This window comes from Acinonyx jubatus, chromosome B3 (assembly GCF_027475565.1).
Source record: "Acinonyx jubatus isolate Ajub_Pintada_27869175 chromosome B3, VMU_Ajub_asm_v1.0, whole genome shotgun sequence".
In the NCBI taxonomy this organism is placed as follows: Eukaryota; Metazoa; Chordata; class Mammalia; order Carnivora; family Felidae; genus Acinonyx; species Acinonyx jubatus.
Genome location: NC_069386.1, coordinates 114,533,000 through 114,548,684, shown reverse-complemented (window position 1 = coordinate 114,548,684; position 15,685 = coordinate 114,533,000). Strand labels below are relative to the sequence as shown.

The 15,685-nt window shown below is 41.3% G+C and overlaps 1 protein-coding gene across 26 annotated transcripts in view; it reads right to left on the bottom strand.

The window, feature by feature from the left end:
• Window positions 1–15,685, bottom strand: part of SIPA1L1 (signal induced proliferation associated 1 like 1) — a 363,206-nt gene that overhangs the window by 261,224 nt on the left and 86,297 nt on the right. For 5 of the 26 annotated variants that reach the window (XM_053224652.1, XM_053224651.1, XM_053224636.1 and 2 more), the window contains one exon: window positions 8,866–8,896. The exons of 18 other annotated variants lie outside the window; for them this stretch is intronic. The gene's annotated coding sequence lies outside the window, so the exon portion shown is untranslated. Of the gene's footprint in view, window positions 1–898; window positions 1,082–8,865; window positions 8,897–11,669; window positions 11,875–15,685 lie in introns of those variants that run through there. 3 more of the 26 variants (XM_053224639.1, XM_053224643.1, XM_053224638.1) reach the window with 2 other exon arrangements.

Here is a 15,685-nt window from a genome sequence, read left to right as displayed (position 1 = left end):
AATGCTAATTTGATTGAGAATTTTATACTGGTCTCACGGAAGTAAATGAAGTCATTCTTTGTGTCCACAGAGGGCTGGGAAGGGCTGTCACTCCCAACTATTTGTAAAGGCTCTGGGCACCTGACAGGAGGCTATGGGTATTACTTTCAGAAACATGAATTACCTGGCTGTGTCCCTAATGCACCTGCTAAGTATAGCCAGAAACTAGAGCCCCACCTCAGAGTATCAATCACACACACACACACACACACACACACACACACACACACACACAAACAGAACTCTGTAACACCACTGACCTCTAACCTTCAAAAATGTCTTGTTTTGTTTTGTTTTGTTTTAATGACTATAATAAGATTGCCTGGACAGGAACTGATAACCAAAGAAAAACATGTCCAAGACTGTCTGGATTTCATATGTTATTTATCTCTTGTGGGTCCAACAGATAAAAACTGTAACTCTAGGCTCTTCTTCTCCCTCCCACCTAAGCCAAGTGCCAAGAGGTGGACTCCTGGAGCTCACAGGCTGGGAGAAGGCACACCTAACGCAAGTTATTTTCTGCACCAGGAGGAGAAGATGAGTCATTACTGCACCACTATATGGAAGCTGTCCCTGCTGACCCCCTTCCTTTCTAAGACAGAGGTTGCGGCAACTCTAACTACGGCTGCATGTTTCTGCCATCTAATATTTCAAGCTCAGTTTGGTCTTAAAAATCTAAATTCTACATGGAAATCATTCTACTTAACCTGCTTAACATAACAAGATTGTAACCATCAAGAAAAATCACTGAGGGGCACCTGGCCGGCTCAGGTGGAAGAGCACGAGACTCTTGATCTCGGAATTGTGAGTTGGAGCCCCAAGTGGGGTGTGGAGATTACTTAAAAACAAACAAACTTACGGGGCGCCTGGGTGGCTCAGTCGGTTGAGCGTCCGACTTCGGCTCAGGTCATGATCTCACAGTTTGTGGGTTCAAGCCCTGCATCGGGGTCTGTGCTGACAGCTCAGAGCCTGGAGCCTGCTTGGGATTCTGTGTCTCCCTCTCTCTCTCTGCCCCTCCCCTGCTCATGCTCTGTTTCTCTCTCTGTCAAAAATAAATAAACATTAAAAAAAAAACTTAAAAAGAAAAATCACTGAGTCTTAACAGCAAGTGTCAAGGAAGGGCACCTGCAAATATATTTGTTGGTTTCCCAAGGGTCCTGTTGCCTAAATCATCTCAAGTACATTAAATATCGACAACACTGTCTGCTTCAATTTGGCATGTGGCACGTGGTTTGAAAACCAATGTCATTTTTACCCCTTCAGAAGCCCATTGGAAGGAATACAAGGAACTACAATAAGTATAGAAAGGTAAAATTCTTTATCAGTGATTAAATTTCAACAGTTTTCAAACTGATATACTGATTAGCCTAAAAGATAATTTCCTTATAAAAAATATTAGAAACAGTAGGCAGTACCCACTAAGGCCTTATATATAATGCATCAATTATCTCCTAACACTAGATATTGAGCTGCAAAATGTAAAACAGAATTAAGGAAGTCTAAACATTTTCCAGAGACAGAATGACCACTGTGAAATCTCTTCCAGTATAAAAATCAAATCTCAGGACTTTTTTTTTTTTAATATTTGATTTTATTTATTTACTTTGAGAGAGGGAGAGAGAGAGAGAGAGAGAGAGAGAGAGAGAGAGAGAGAGAGAAAGTGCAAGTGGAGGAGGGGCAGAGAGAGAGGGAGAGAGAAAGAATCCCAAGCAGGCTCCGCATTGTCAGCACAGAGCCTGATGCAGGGCCCAAACTCACGAACTGTGTGTGAGATCACGACCCGAGCTGAAGTCAAGAGTCGGACACTTAACCAACTGAGCCACCTAGGTGCCCCAAATCTCAGGACTTTTTAAACTTAATACCAACCTATAAGCACAAAATATATCTCCCCACACATTACTATAAACTGGCTCCCAGATGAACGATGCCCAGAAGTTTCCAAGGGATACTCCAACAATCACCTCGGCATGCAGCATGCCATATTATCATGCTATACCATCTAGAAGAAAATGTAAGCAGTCACAGAAACAAAGGCTCTATTAGCTTGATCAAATCTTCAAATAATCAGCTTTTCCTCATATTCTGCTATCACTCTATCAGAAAACAAATCACACTTAATATTTATACACATTTATTTCAACTTTCCATTAAATGTTAACAAAATAACATTTTTTCCATAATTAATTACTAGAATTACAGAAATTAATTCCAAGTTGCCAGGAACAAAAAAAATCTTATTACTGTTCCATGCTTTGGCAAACCTTGTTCTTGCATCTATACTGTGGGCTTTGAGTCAAGTAAAATGAAATCTTGGCTAGAAAGGAGATATATTAATTTAGAGTAGTGACCCTTTCTAAAGAGAATGGGAGAGGATGCCAGTAATACACATTCTGTATTTTTTAAATTAGCCTACAAGATTTTATATTTTTAGTTACTTCTATTCCACTTGGTTATTTTATCCTAAAAGAAGTTTAAAGGGTTATTAACATTTTGAAGCAACATATCAAAAAGGGTTTTAAAATCTTTATCTCTAACAAAACATCTAGAACCAGGAGAAAGGAGTCTTAATTAAAAATGTAACCAGAGGCATCTGGGTGGTTCAGCGGGCTAAGAATCCATTTCTTGATTTCGGCTCAGGTCACGATCTCACAGTTTCATGAGTTTGAGACCCACAGCGGGCTCTGTGCTGACTCTGCAGAGCCTGCTTAAGATTCTCTCTCTCTCTTTCTCTCTCTCTCTCTGAATAACAACGTAACCAGTTTTTTTCATCAACTACAATAGCTACGCCATAGGAACAACTATCCAAGATTCATCCAACATTTACTCAACAAGTATGTATGTAGGACTTACTGTGTCCCACACGCTATATCCAGCCATGGACAGACAACGATGAAACAAGACAAACACAGCACCTGACTGCAGGAATTGTACAGAGTGTATGTATCCTTCTGTGCCACCACCTCTGGGCTCAAAGAGAAAATGTGCCTTCATCATCAATCCTAACTAGGGCTGAACAAATCTCCTTCTTACAACGATACCCATAAATGAGACAATTTTTATTAAGAAGTATAAAATTATAATCCTCTCCAAATAGCAGTATGATGGATATATTTTTATAAATAATCTAGATGGCTAAAAGCCCAACCAGAGCCCTTTGGGAACTTCTGGCCAATAATACAAGGACAGTGGCCACTGGAGGCCTGGCTGGAGCTGGAGCTGGTTCTTTTCTGGGACTAGGGAAGCCAGCCCAGGAAAGGCCACATAGGGCTCTCCTGCCTAAATGCTTACCAGCCTAAATCCCATGGGAAAAACTCCCTGTGCAAGACTTTGGACCTGAAACAGACCCGTAAATAACCTCCATCTATGGCAGACTTAGTGACTGTGTACATAAAATAAGCCCCAGAAATACCACCATTCAAACAGATTTATAACAATACCACGTTTCCAGTCACCTCACAGCCATGAATTCATCAGGTCGACAAGATTCTGAGAATTTATATAATCAGAATTATAGTTCATAAAACAAACAACTAGGTTTCGTGATCTTTCCTAAACCATCAGTGGTTTCTCAATAACGACATAAAAAGGGTCCAAATTCTTTAGGTGCTCCAAGTCCTAGATGAGTGGGTTTCAACCTGATTTTTCAACTCTTTTCCCCCACACCCCTCTACACAGCCATCACTCCAGGAAAAGTGAACTATTCTCTCTTACCTGAACACACTCCTCTCTTTACCTTTTCCCATGCCTTCTCTCCTGTGTTCCATATGTACTGAGTGGCCACTGAGAAAGTGCCTCTCTAATTCCGAATTACATCCACCCTGTTGTGCCCAGTTGAAGGGCCACCTCTTCCTCAAGCTTGTGTTAGTGCCCCTTCTACTGAACTTCCGGTGGGCTCTCTCTGTGGAAAGGTATGCATTTTGGAAAAAACACCACTGAAATCTCAACTCTGCCACGTACAGGTTAGGCCTTGGGCAACGGACTTGCCTCACTAGCCTCAATGTGGACAACACAGGGGTTTCAGGAACTACTCTGCAAGGTTTAGGGGTTTCTGGGCAACGTATGTGGCCACGCGTTCAAATCTCAGTGCTAACACAACTGCAAACGGACTGACTTCAGACAAGGAACTGACACACCATGAGCCTCAGCTTCCTCATTGGGAGAAAGTGTTCCCATTTCTCCACTCGGAGGAGCTCCATTTATTTCATGGCGGAATGACAGGTGTCAGGGAGCCACTGCAGAGCTGACTCCCATGCCTGGGCCCCGGCGCCCCCACCCCCCATCCTCAGGGTTAGCGGCCCTCCTCTCTCTAGGCTCCCGCCGCACCCTATGCTCCCCTCCATCACGGTATTACTTGCCCCCTCCATCTGGTGGCACATTTATAACCCAAGTGTAGACTGTCTGGCATTCTGCAAGCACTCTGATGAATACATACACTAGGTCTAAAGTGTTTCACAGGTATAAATCGAAGCACACCAATAAAATCAGGACCCTGAGTGATTCTCAGGCTGAAAAACAAAGGAAAACACCTGTTGAGAGGCTACTTATTCTTTCAGGTCCAGTTCAGATAATAATGCCCTTGACTCACTGAAATACTAGAGCTGGGGCTGTGCCAGCACTCCATAGCTGCCTCCTCCAGGAAGGCTTCTGCTGCTTCCCCAAGAAGGACACTTGACTTTGCCACAGTGAAGCAATTCATCTCTAGCAAAATATACCACACCCTTCCCTGTACTTTTTTTTTTTCTTAACCACCTTACCTCCCCAATCTGAAGGTCAAGGAAGGCAAGCAAGGCCTGTGTGTGACTGGCCTTCCTTCCCAGCCCCTCCCTCCCCCCCACAGAAAAGGGAAATGAAATGGATTAAAAAGGAGCATTAAAGCTTCGAGAGAAAAATCATCCAAATCACAAGCCAATTCAACATCGCATGATTGCTCTGCCAAGTGACTCATCACCTCTGAGACCCCAAAGTCAGGGTCTGAATAGAACTAGACAGCCAGTCCTCTTACAACTACAGGAGGAATTCAGCAGAATCTCCCAAAATCAAAAGAAAAGCTTTCCCCTGAAAAAGGTTTTCATTAGTGGTAAAAGAATCAGAAACAAGAGAAAACACTTAACTGAAACAAAAATGTTGGGGGGGGTGGGTAGCAGCTCTTTCTGTCCTTTTAAACTTTATAATGTTCATGATACTTTAATTTAATATTCTTCCCTCCTCAAGCCAAATACTTTTCTTAGGGAAAAAAAATCAATGCTTTACATTCCATATTCATGAGCAGTTACAAAAATAAACGAGCACACACAATGGTAGAGCTTTTAAAAATTAACGATTAATCAAATTAATGAAAGAGGACTCATAAAATGTATTTTGAACCCGCTGTTTTCCAATTCGGGTATCACTTCATTAAAACATCTGCTTTCTACCTCTGACACTTCAGAATCGGCAACCCTGGAACACACACCCAACGCCCCCCACCTTTTTGGTGAGGGGTAATGGCAGGGAAGAAGGGGAAGGTTGTGGTTCTGGAATTAAATACTGACTTCCCCTCTCCTTGTCCGTGGCACATTCCCTGACAGAGTAAAAAGAAACAGAAGCTTGAATTGCATTCCGAGCTCACTGAAGCGTGAGAAGCCAACCGCGAAAACAAGTTCATGGGGGGCAACCTGGTGATCCCTTGTGTTGCCCTGCCCTCTGTGAAGTCCGCCTGCCGAGGAGCCCCCAGCTCTCCTTAGGGCGCCAGAGGGGAGCTGTTGGAAATGCTCTCCCCAAGCTAAAATCAACCTCGTTCATCCAAGAACAGTAAGCAGGGAAGCCAGAGGGAGGAGAACCCTGCTCTCCTAGGATTTGGGGACCGATTCCAAGAACTCTGCTTCTCTCACTGCCAGCAGCACCCATCAATTCCCATAGTAACCAGCCCACGGCTTTCCAACTGGCCCCAAAGGGAGGCGGGCATGCTGCAGAAAGAAGCACATGGGAGTGTGACCCACACCTCAGATACCCTTCCAGTGTGCCTTCAACATTCCCACTCTACCTCCCTGCTGCCCTTAATTCCCAGGTTACCACACGGTTCTCTCCTTTGCCCCTTCAAGCTGGTGCTGAGACAATGAAGGGACTGTTTTCCTAGGGCTCCGCACAGAACAATCTCCTGTTTTCTGATGCAATCTTGGTTCAGGTCTACTGGGTACTAAAGCAATCATGTTCCCCCCACCATACTGTGCATAAACGTTTGCTGAATGAAGGAATCCTCTGGTACAGAAATAACGATTTCAAAGATAAAGGGGTATAGATTTGAGATCCAGGACGGGAATGAAGAGGCTGCACTCCAAAACGGAATGAAGAGCTGATAAAAGGGTGCTGAAGTAGGTGGAGACACCTCATCTTTGTGAAGAACAGGATTTGGTTCTTGTGATGAGCAAGCAGGAGGGGGAACAGGAGGAGGAAGGCCACACAAAGGGGACTGACAGTACTTCTGTCCCCAACACACTCACCAAGGGCACTGCAATCAGGAACCATGGCTCATGACGGTGATGGGCTTATAGGATACGAAAATCATACCTGGTGATTTTCAACAGGGAAAGGGAGAAGGATCAAAATGGGGGGAAGACATTTTGAGAGGTAAAAATATATTTAGCTGATTCTAACATGTTTATCTAAAAGATTACTATGTTGAGATTTTTTTAACTAAAAAAGTAAAGGAGAGAATCAAATTAAAAGTGCTCGGCCTGGGCTATGAGCCCATCTGCAGGATTTCACATCTTCAACAGAATTTAATGGTGGAAAGGAAAGGAGATCATGAGGGTGACAGGAGGCTACCATTGCCCTTGGAGCCCATGCCCCACTCAGAGGATGCACATGTCATTAGTAGATGCTGAGTAACACGTCTGCAGGGTTGTAACATACAAGCTATACATGCGTCCATGATACATCTTAACAGATACTCCCAAACCACTTTCTAGTCAGGATCCCACAGCAGTATGGAGGGCTCCTTTAAACACTTACCTACTGGATGCACGGCACTGTGCTAATAACAGACTCTCAAGTAATAAAACAAAGACCCCCAAACAGGACTCCGCATCACCAAAAGCAGAGGGGAAATGGAAGGCAAAATATGGAAACAGTAAATAAACTTTACTGGGATAGAAGGTAAGATTAAGAACAACTGTTCTTGGGGCACCTGAGTGACTCAGTCGGTTAAGTGTCCAACTTCGGCTCAGGTCATGATCTCATGGTTGGTGGGTTCGAGCCCTGCATCAGGCTCTGTGCTGACAGCTCAGAGCCTGGAGCCTGCTTCGGATTCTGTGTCTCCCTCTCTCTCTCTGCCCCTCCCCTGCCCACACTGTCTCTCTCTGTCTCTCAGAAATCAATAAATGTTAAAAAAAAAAAATTTTTTTTTAAAAAAAGAGCAACTGTTCTTCATATTATCAGTGACAAATCTCCTTAAAAGTAAATCTTTCAGGGCGCCTGGGTGGCGGGTCATGATCTCATGGTTCATGGGATCGAGCCCCGTGTCAGGCTGCTACACACTGACAGTGCAGAGCCTGCTTGGGATTTCTCTCTCTCTCTCTCTTTCTCTCAAACTAAATAAGTAAACTTAAAAGGGAAAAAGAAAAGAAAAAAAATCTTTTCAAAAAAACATTTGATATTGAAAAATATCAAAATCAATACAGAAATTTATTGCAATCCCAGTTAAGATTAACAGGATATTCTTTTGGGAATTCAGAATCTATGTTTAAAGTTCAGATGGAAAAATAAGGGAGCAAAAATAATGAGAGTAATTATGAAAAAAAAGAGCAATAAAAGAGACAAGGCTTAATACTTGCCTAGTTAAACATGTTATAAATACATAATAATCTCCAAAGTGTGAAACTGGTCCATGAATAGACCATCAAATCAAAAGATAAAATGAAAATTCTAAAAATACTTTGGAGAGCTTTGTAAGATAAAATGTGACATTTAAAATCAGCGCAGAAAAAACAAATCCCTCTATAATGGTTTTGGCACACTATACAGCCACATGGAAAAGAGAATGGGATACCAACTCACCAAAAAAAATCTCAAATTGATCAAAGAATCCGACGTTAAAAAAAGAAACAAAAAGATTAAAAGAAAGCAGGAAACATTTTTTATACTCTTGGAGAGCATAAGACAACCTTCCTAGGAAGAGCATGAAATCTAAATCTCATAAAGTAAAACATAAATAAATATGATTATCCAAACATAATAAATTCATAGACTGCAAGTTAGCATAAATGACAAAACACACACCCAGTGGAAAAAATCAAGAGCTCCTACCACAAAGTGGAATAGCTTCTTTTTTTATATAAAGAACTTATCTCATTAGAGAAATGGATAAAGGATCACAGAAGTCAATTCACAGAAAGAAAAACTGCTCTTAAACACAGGACAGTATACACAGCCTCATCTATAACAAGAGAAATGCAAAGGAAAACGACAAAAAGATTCCCTTTTCAGCTATGAAACTGGCAAGGATTAAAAGGTCTAATCACACACTCCTGGCAAGAGGAAGGAGAAGGGCACACATGGCTGATGGGAGTGTAGACTTGTACAATGCCCGTGGAGAGCAGTTTGGCAATACTTACGACAGACATGAAGACACATATTCTTTAACCTGGAAATTCCTCTATATAAACCTGTATACTTTCAAGATCGAGGACTGCCACAGAGGCATTATTAATATCAAAAGTTCAGAAAGGAAGTCCATCATTATGAGACTGGATAATAAAGTACAACCATAAACTGGAACAGAACAGAAAGAAAGCATAGTGCAGTATGCTACAATCTATATAAAAAATAAATTTTAAAAAGCATACATACTGAATGCAACATGACATTTCTAGATTAGATCCTGGAAAAGAAAAAGGGCATTAGTAGAAAAACTGGTGAAATCTGAATAAAATTTATACCATTTAGTTTCACTGTATAACCTTTTGGGTTTTACTCTGTGGACATGTATTAGCTATTTAAAACATAACGTTTAACTTTTTAAAAACCTGATTATTGGGGCACCTGGGTGGTTTAGTCAGTTGAGCATCCGACCCTTGATTTCAGCTCAGGTCATGATCCCAAGGTTATGGGCTCAAGCCCTGCATCAGGCTCCATACTCAGCATGGAACTTGCTTGGGATTTTCTCTGTCTCTCTCTCTCTCTCTCTCTCTCTCTCTCTCTCTGCCTCTGTCTCTCCTCTGCCCCTCTCTCCCCAGCTTGCACACTCACCCTCTCTCTAAAATAAATAAAATGAGAGGTGCCTGGGTGGCTCAGTTGTTAAGTGGCCGACTTCAGCTCAGGTCATGATCTCGTGACTTAGGAGTACAAGCCCCGCATTGGGCTCTGTGCTGACAGCTCAGAGCCTGGAGCCTGCTCTGGATTCTGTGTCTCCCTCTCTCTGCCCCTCCCTGGTTTGCACTTTGTCTGTCTCCCTCTCAAAAATAAATAAACATTAAAAAAAATTCTTTAAAATAGATCAAATGAAATAAATTTTTTTTAAAGTCCCTAATTATTTTGCAATTAAACCTACATCATACATGGCACTGGTACTGCTAATAAGAAACATCAAGGGTAGAAACATGGCTTCAACACTTCTAACGCTTGAATTATTGCACCTAAATACCCATCTTTATTACCTGCTAGATGATTGGCCCTTTAAGGTAGGGGCCATGTCAACTCATCTCTGTACTCAAAGAATCTAGAGAGTATTTGCCACATGGTAAGGGTTCAACAAATGAGAGTCAATATTAGCATGTTCTGGTCCAGTGATTCAATTTTTGATTAGTAAGAAATTTTGTATTTCAAATATCCAAACCCCTAGAAGGCTTGGAGTTTCCCTCGGTCCTTAGTTCATAATGACACGGAAGAGAAAAGGAGGAGGCAGAGAAAGGTGAAGTGATTCTCACTGAGGAGGATCTGGGCATGAAAACATAGGGAGGCAAACAGAGCTCTGTGCTGGGAGCTGTAGGGACTATACAGATGAAGAAGACACAGTCTTTACAGTAAAAGTCAGGCATAATTTAGGCCAACACTCCCCAAGGTGAAAAGTGTGACACTGCCTTGCATTTTCCAAAGTGTCCTACACAAAGCTATTAAAATGCTTTTCAAGGAAAAATGACTTATTTTGCAATATAAGAAAATGATAAAACTCCAATTTAGACAAAGGTTTAGTTTTCTATGATGTCTTCTCGGGGAAAAATTTTGTGGGTAGCATGCTTAAAAATGTCCAAAGAAAAAAATTCTAGCCTCAAACCCCATCAATACCTAATTTTCTAAGTATTCAAAACACAAAAGATAAATAATGTAGGAAATACTGAGGTCCCTGAACAGGCAAAGAAATACTATTGAGTTTCTCCCCAAAGCACCAATCACCGCTGTCCCATCACATCTCCACAAACTCAACTCTGAGCCTGGGACCCACACCATAAAGTAACAGAACTTGGGCAGAACTTTTGATCTCTATGAACACTTATTTCTATTTATAAAGAAATTTAGAAATCAGACAGATGGCAGCTACAGCTCCTTCAAGGTCTAAAATTTTATTACATGTCTCTTCCTTCACATCCCAAATATAAACAAAGACCTTGGAGTCCTTTCATGCAAACACACATGCATTTGTCTGTATGTCCTGGGGGAAGGAGCTCTCTGTAATACTTCCTTCCTATTTCCACAGCGGCCCAACACACACAAAAAAACAAAGTAATATCTGACTACAAACTGAAGGTGCACGTAAATGTTCTCAAGTGAATGGGAAAAGGATTTATTGACCTCTGTGTTGAAATTCAATTAAAATGTGAATGCTGTACAGTGAAACCTTAGTTCAACTGTGCATTCATTGATGTTGAGGCTCATATAAGCCTTGAACTTGGCTTTCATAGATCTTTTATGTACCAGCCAGTCTATATATAACTTCTGTGAATTATCTTTAAAAACATATACTGCTACTTGATATTTTTATTTTGTTTACCACTTTCATAGCATGGAAAAAAGAACACTGAAGAAAGTTGTGGGCGTATTCATCCATATGCAAAGACATGCGAATTATCAGTGGAAAGTTTTGTTCTAATTTATTTAACATAATCCTCAACCTTGACCCACTGGCTTGAAAGGTGACTCAGGAGCTAATGCTGAGAGTTCATCTCTGTCAGTTGAAATTTTCCCTTTCAATACACAGGAATAACATTGTGCCACTAATAAATGTGGTTTTCTTTTAAAGTTCTTTTTCCCTAAATAACCAGCATTTTTATGGTATAAAGTTTTTTTATAAATAACACAGAGACAGGGAAGAGTTTTCCAAGAAACATACAAATAAGTTCAAATTTCCACAGGGAAAGAAGTACTTCGGTGGATGAGGATATGAAATCATATCCATCTGTAGGATTGGCCAGGAATGCCTTCCTGAGGAAATGAACTCGAACGTGTCTCAAAGGAGGAGGAGGTGCCTGACAGGTGGCAAGGAGAAAGGGAAATTCCAGGCAAATAAAGGGACGTGCGTAAAAGCTACCTCTCTGGTTGCCTCAGGAGCAGAGCCACACATTGACCTAACGTGTGGCAAAGGTTATCTTAGTCATTAGGACAAACGGGAGGGAGGGAAACTATATGCTACTCCACGAGCCTCGTCGCAGTTTCCTCACCTGGTACGGGAGAAGGTGGGGCCACAAGGCTTCTCTGGCCTGTGCAGCCACAAGGCACACGGCACGGGCACCTGGCACTCCCACAGCCCTGCGAGGCATGTGGCTTAACGGACCCATTTGACAGACGGGAAGAGTGCAAGGCTCAGGATCCCCATGAGGCCTCGGTTAAAGGGTTTCGGAAATTAAAAGGAATGCTGCATGATAACTATTGTGGAGAAAGAAGTTGCATTTTTAAGACCTGACAGCTTCAAAAACCAGAGCTCCAGCGCATAATCAACTGATCAAACAACAATTCCCCTCGTTTCGTAAGAGACCAAGTAAGCAATGAAAAACTGTACCTGTCTCCTGTGACATGCCAGACAACCATTGGGAGGAAAGGAAAAAGGCATATACCGCTCTTTACTGTGAAGAATATTCTTTAAGGGAAACCAAACGACAAGGCGGTGTGTGCCTATCCCTGCCCCAGTGAGCGGAAGCCCTCGTTTAGTTACGTATTCCCTCGGCGTGTGGTGTCCATAGTGTAGCAGGGGTTACGCAGAATACACAGCACATTCCTCAGCCATGAGAACAGAGATGAGCAGTTCACCGAAGAGGCCCTTCCACACCTCAGTGGCTCTTCAACCCCACACCCAACTTTGCCTCCAGAGCACAGATTCTAAAACTGGGTGTTATTTTTACACAAGAGCTCACTGGTCATTATAATAATGTACTTGCTAATTATTTAATTGCAGAATTCTCTATGTATAAATAAATTCACATCTGGTAGCAAAAATATAGCCCATAAATAAAACTAGTCTTTAAAAAAAAAAAAAAAAACAACTTCAAAGTCAAATACTGGAAGTTAATAAGGTCTACCTATTTGTAAACCACAAGTCAGTCCTTCAGATTTAGCTTCTACCCTGTCCTGGGGGACAGAGTTGTGAGTTCAAGCCCCATCCTGGGTGTAGAGATTACTTAAAAATGAGATCTTAAAAAAAAAAAAGAAGGTGAAATACAGGTAATATTTCCGTAACCACTGCTAAATCAAAATCTAATCAAGTGTAAAAAGACAAACTACCAGGAGGAACCAGAACATCACGAATGAAGCTGGGGTTTTGTCTGACAGAGAGAAGATCCTGCCGACTGATTACACGGCCACACAAAGCTGCAGCTGGTAGAATACATTATGACGGGCGTGAGCTTGCATACACATTCTTTTCCCAGGCTAAAAACTTGACAGTCACTAAAGAGGGCCTAACATAGAAATGTTTAAAAAAAAAAAAGTTAAGACAGTAACATCTCAACCAAAATAGGCATGCTCCCTTTTATAGTTTTTCTTAAGCTGATTTGTTTGAGAGAGAGAGAGAGAGAGAGAGAGAGAGAGCGAGAGCATACGCACAAGAGCAGGGGAGGGGCAGAGAGACAGGGAGAGAGAGAATCCCAAGGAGTTCCATGATGTCAGCACAGAGCCCCACACAGGGATCAATCTCACAAACCACAAGTTCGTGACCTGACCTGAAGTCAAGAGTCAGATGCTTAAGCGACTGAGCCACCCAGGAGCCCCTGGCATGCTCCCTTTACCACTTGGAGTCCTTTCCCACCAGTGGGGCCTATGTTTGTGAGGATGTAAATTTAACTTTTTTTTTTTTTAGAAAAAGAGAGAGCTGAAATCAAGAGTCAGATGCTTGACTGACTGAGCCACCTTGGAGGCCCTTTTCTTTTTTTTTTTTTTCCCCCAAACTTAACTTTTTAATAAAGATCATCTTCTGGTAACAACAATAAGGGTCCCTTTCTTGGGTCGCCTGGGTGGCTCAGTCGGTTCAGCGTCCGACTTCGGCTCGGGTCATGATCTCACGGTCCGTGAGTTCGAGCCCCGCGTCGGGCTCTGTGCTGACAGCTCAGAGCCTGGAGCCTGTTTCAGATTCTGTGTCTCCCTCTCTCTGACCCCATTCATGCTCTGTCTCTCTCTGTCTCCAAAATAAATAAACGTTAAAAAAAAATAAAAAAATAAAAATAAAAATAAAAAATAAGGATCCCTTTCTTGTAGCGGGACTCTTCAGAAAATCAGGGCTTGGATGGGCACCATTTAACTCCTCCATTTTTAACCCTGTCAGCGCACCATCGGCCTGGCTTTTCCTGACTCACGGAAAATAAAATACACTCTCCATTCCAAGAACTGCATCGCTGATGTTACATCTACCCATAACAGCTAGCTGCTGGAATGGAAAAGAGAAGAAGGGAAGAAGGAAGGAAAGGAGGTAGGGAGAAAAGCAATAAGAAATTTGTTGCTGCAATACCTGTAATTAATGTAAGATTTACTTTAAATATAACCAAGTGTATCTTTCTCATTTTTAGTTACTATAATGCCATGATTTAACAGAAAATAAGTTGTAGAGCAGCAAATTAATAGGAAAACGTCCTCCTTATAGCAGTAAGTATAAAAATAGTTTATAAAACAGCATGCACAGGATTCCAATTTTGTTTTTTAAATTTTTTTAATGTTTATTTTTGAGAGAGAAGAGAGAGGGAGAGAGAGAGCATGAGTGGGGGAGGGACAGAGAGACAGGAAGACATAGAATCCCAAGCAGGCTCCAGGATCCCATCTATCAGTGCAGAGCCTGACGTGGAGCTCGAACTCACAAACATCAAGATCATGACCTAAGCGTCCAATTTCGGATGCTTAATCTGCTGAGCCACCCAGGCGCCCCTCCAATTTTGCTTTTAAAATGTATACATGGTCACACAGAAGAACAAAAATGAAAGAAAACTATTAAGATCTTAGCAGTTCTAAAAAAAAAACAAATGACTTAGTTTCTTCTGTAATAAATTACATGACAAAAAAGCAGGAAGGGAAAATGTTACACATTAAGAAAGACCTACAAGAGACAAATGCAATGTGCTATCCTGCTTGGATCTTGAGTGCAACAAAACTGTAACACTGCACTTTTGAGACAATGGAAGAAAGTGAACATGAACTGGAAATTACAGAACTAGCTAGTAATATTAAATTAGAATAACTGTGAACTTTGTTAAGAATAACAACATTATGACTTTTTAAAAGTGATTATCTGTTAAAAATATTTACTCAAGCACTTATAGGTAAAATGGTATAATATCTAAGTTGTGCTTTAAAACTCAAAACACAAACAAAACAACAGAACAAAACCCAAAAGCAGGAAGAAGATAGATGTTAACAAGAATGGCAAAATGTCTGTAATTGTTAAAGCTAGATGATTTAGGTATATTAGGGCTCATTATGCTATTCTCTCTACTTTTCTGTATGTTTTAAAATTTTTATAAATAAAAAGTAAAAATGCTTAGAAGGATAGTTACCTCTGAGTGGTGGGGATTGTGTGAACTGGGTGATTTTTACTTTGATCTGTGTGTCTCTTAGGAGCATCTAGATTTATACAATAAATATGAATTACTTTGGTTACCTGAAGAAACAAATGTTACTCTTTTAGTGGGTGGGGGGGGATGGGGGGGTGGATGGGGGAGGTGGATGGGGGGGCGGTGGATGGATCTTTCAACGCCCTGTTCCAATGATGCCACCTCCATGGATTTAATTCTCCCTCTACGGACACCACAATGCATTTTACTTGTATTTCTACAAAAGGTTTTATTACATTTAGCCATTCATTATGGCAATGTTTAATTAATTAGGTCTTATCTCTCTCTCCAGGAAAACAACTTGAGTATAAGAGGCATTTGTTTTTTGGTATTTCTATCCTAGTCAACATCAAGCAAAAAACTCTATATAACAGGTGTTAAATAGTTGTTTACTTATTTAACTTTTCCACTAATAAATTCAGAGGGGAGACAAATGGCAACAGAAGTAGAATGTCTTACTTGTACCTTACTCCTTGTAACCACAAAAGCTTTCAGGCTGAGACACATCCAGAGGTCCCTACACAAAGACCAATACCCGTCAAATGTTACCTAGTCAATTTCTCAAACAATCTGTTTTCCAGTTGACTAGGGGGAAAGAAAACATCAGTCAGTAGCAGAAAAAGGCCAGTTACTAAATCAAGTTATAG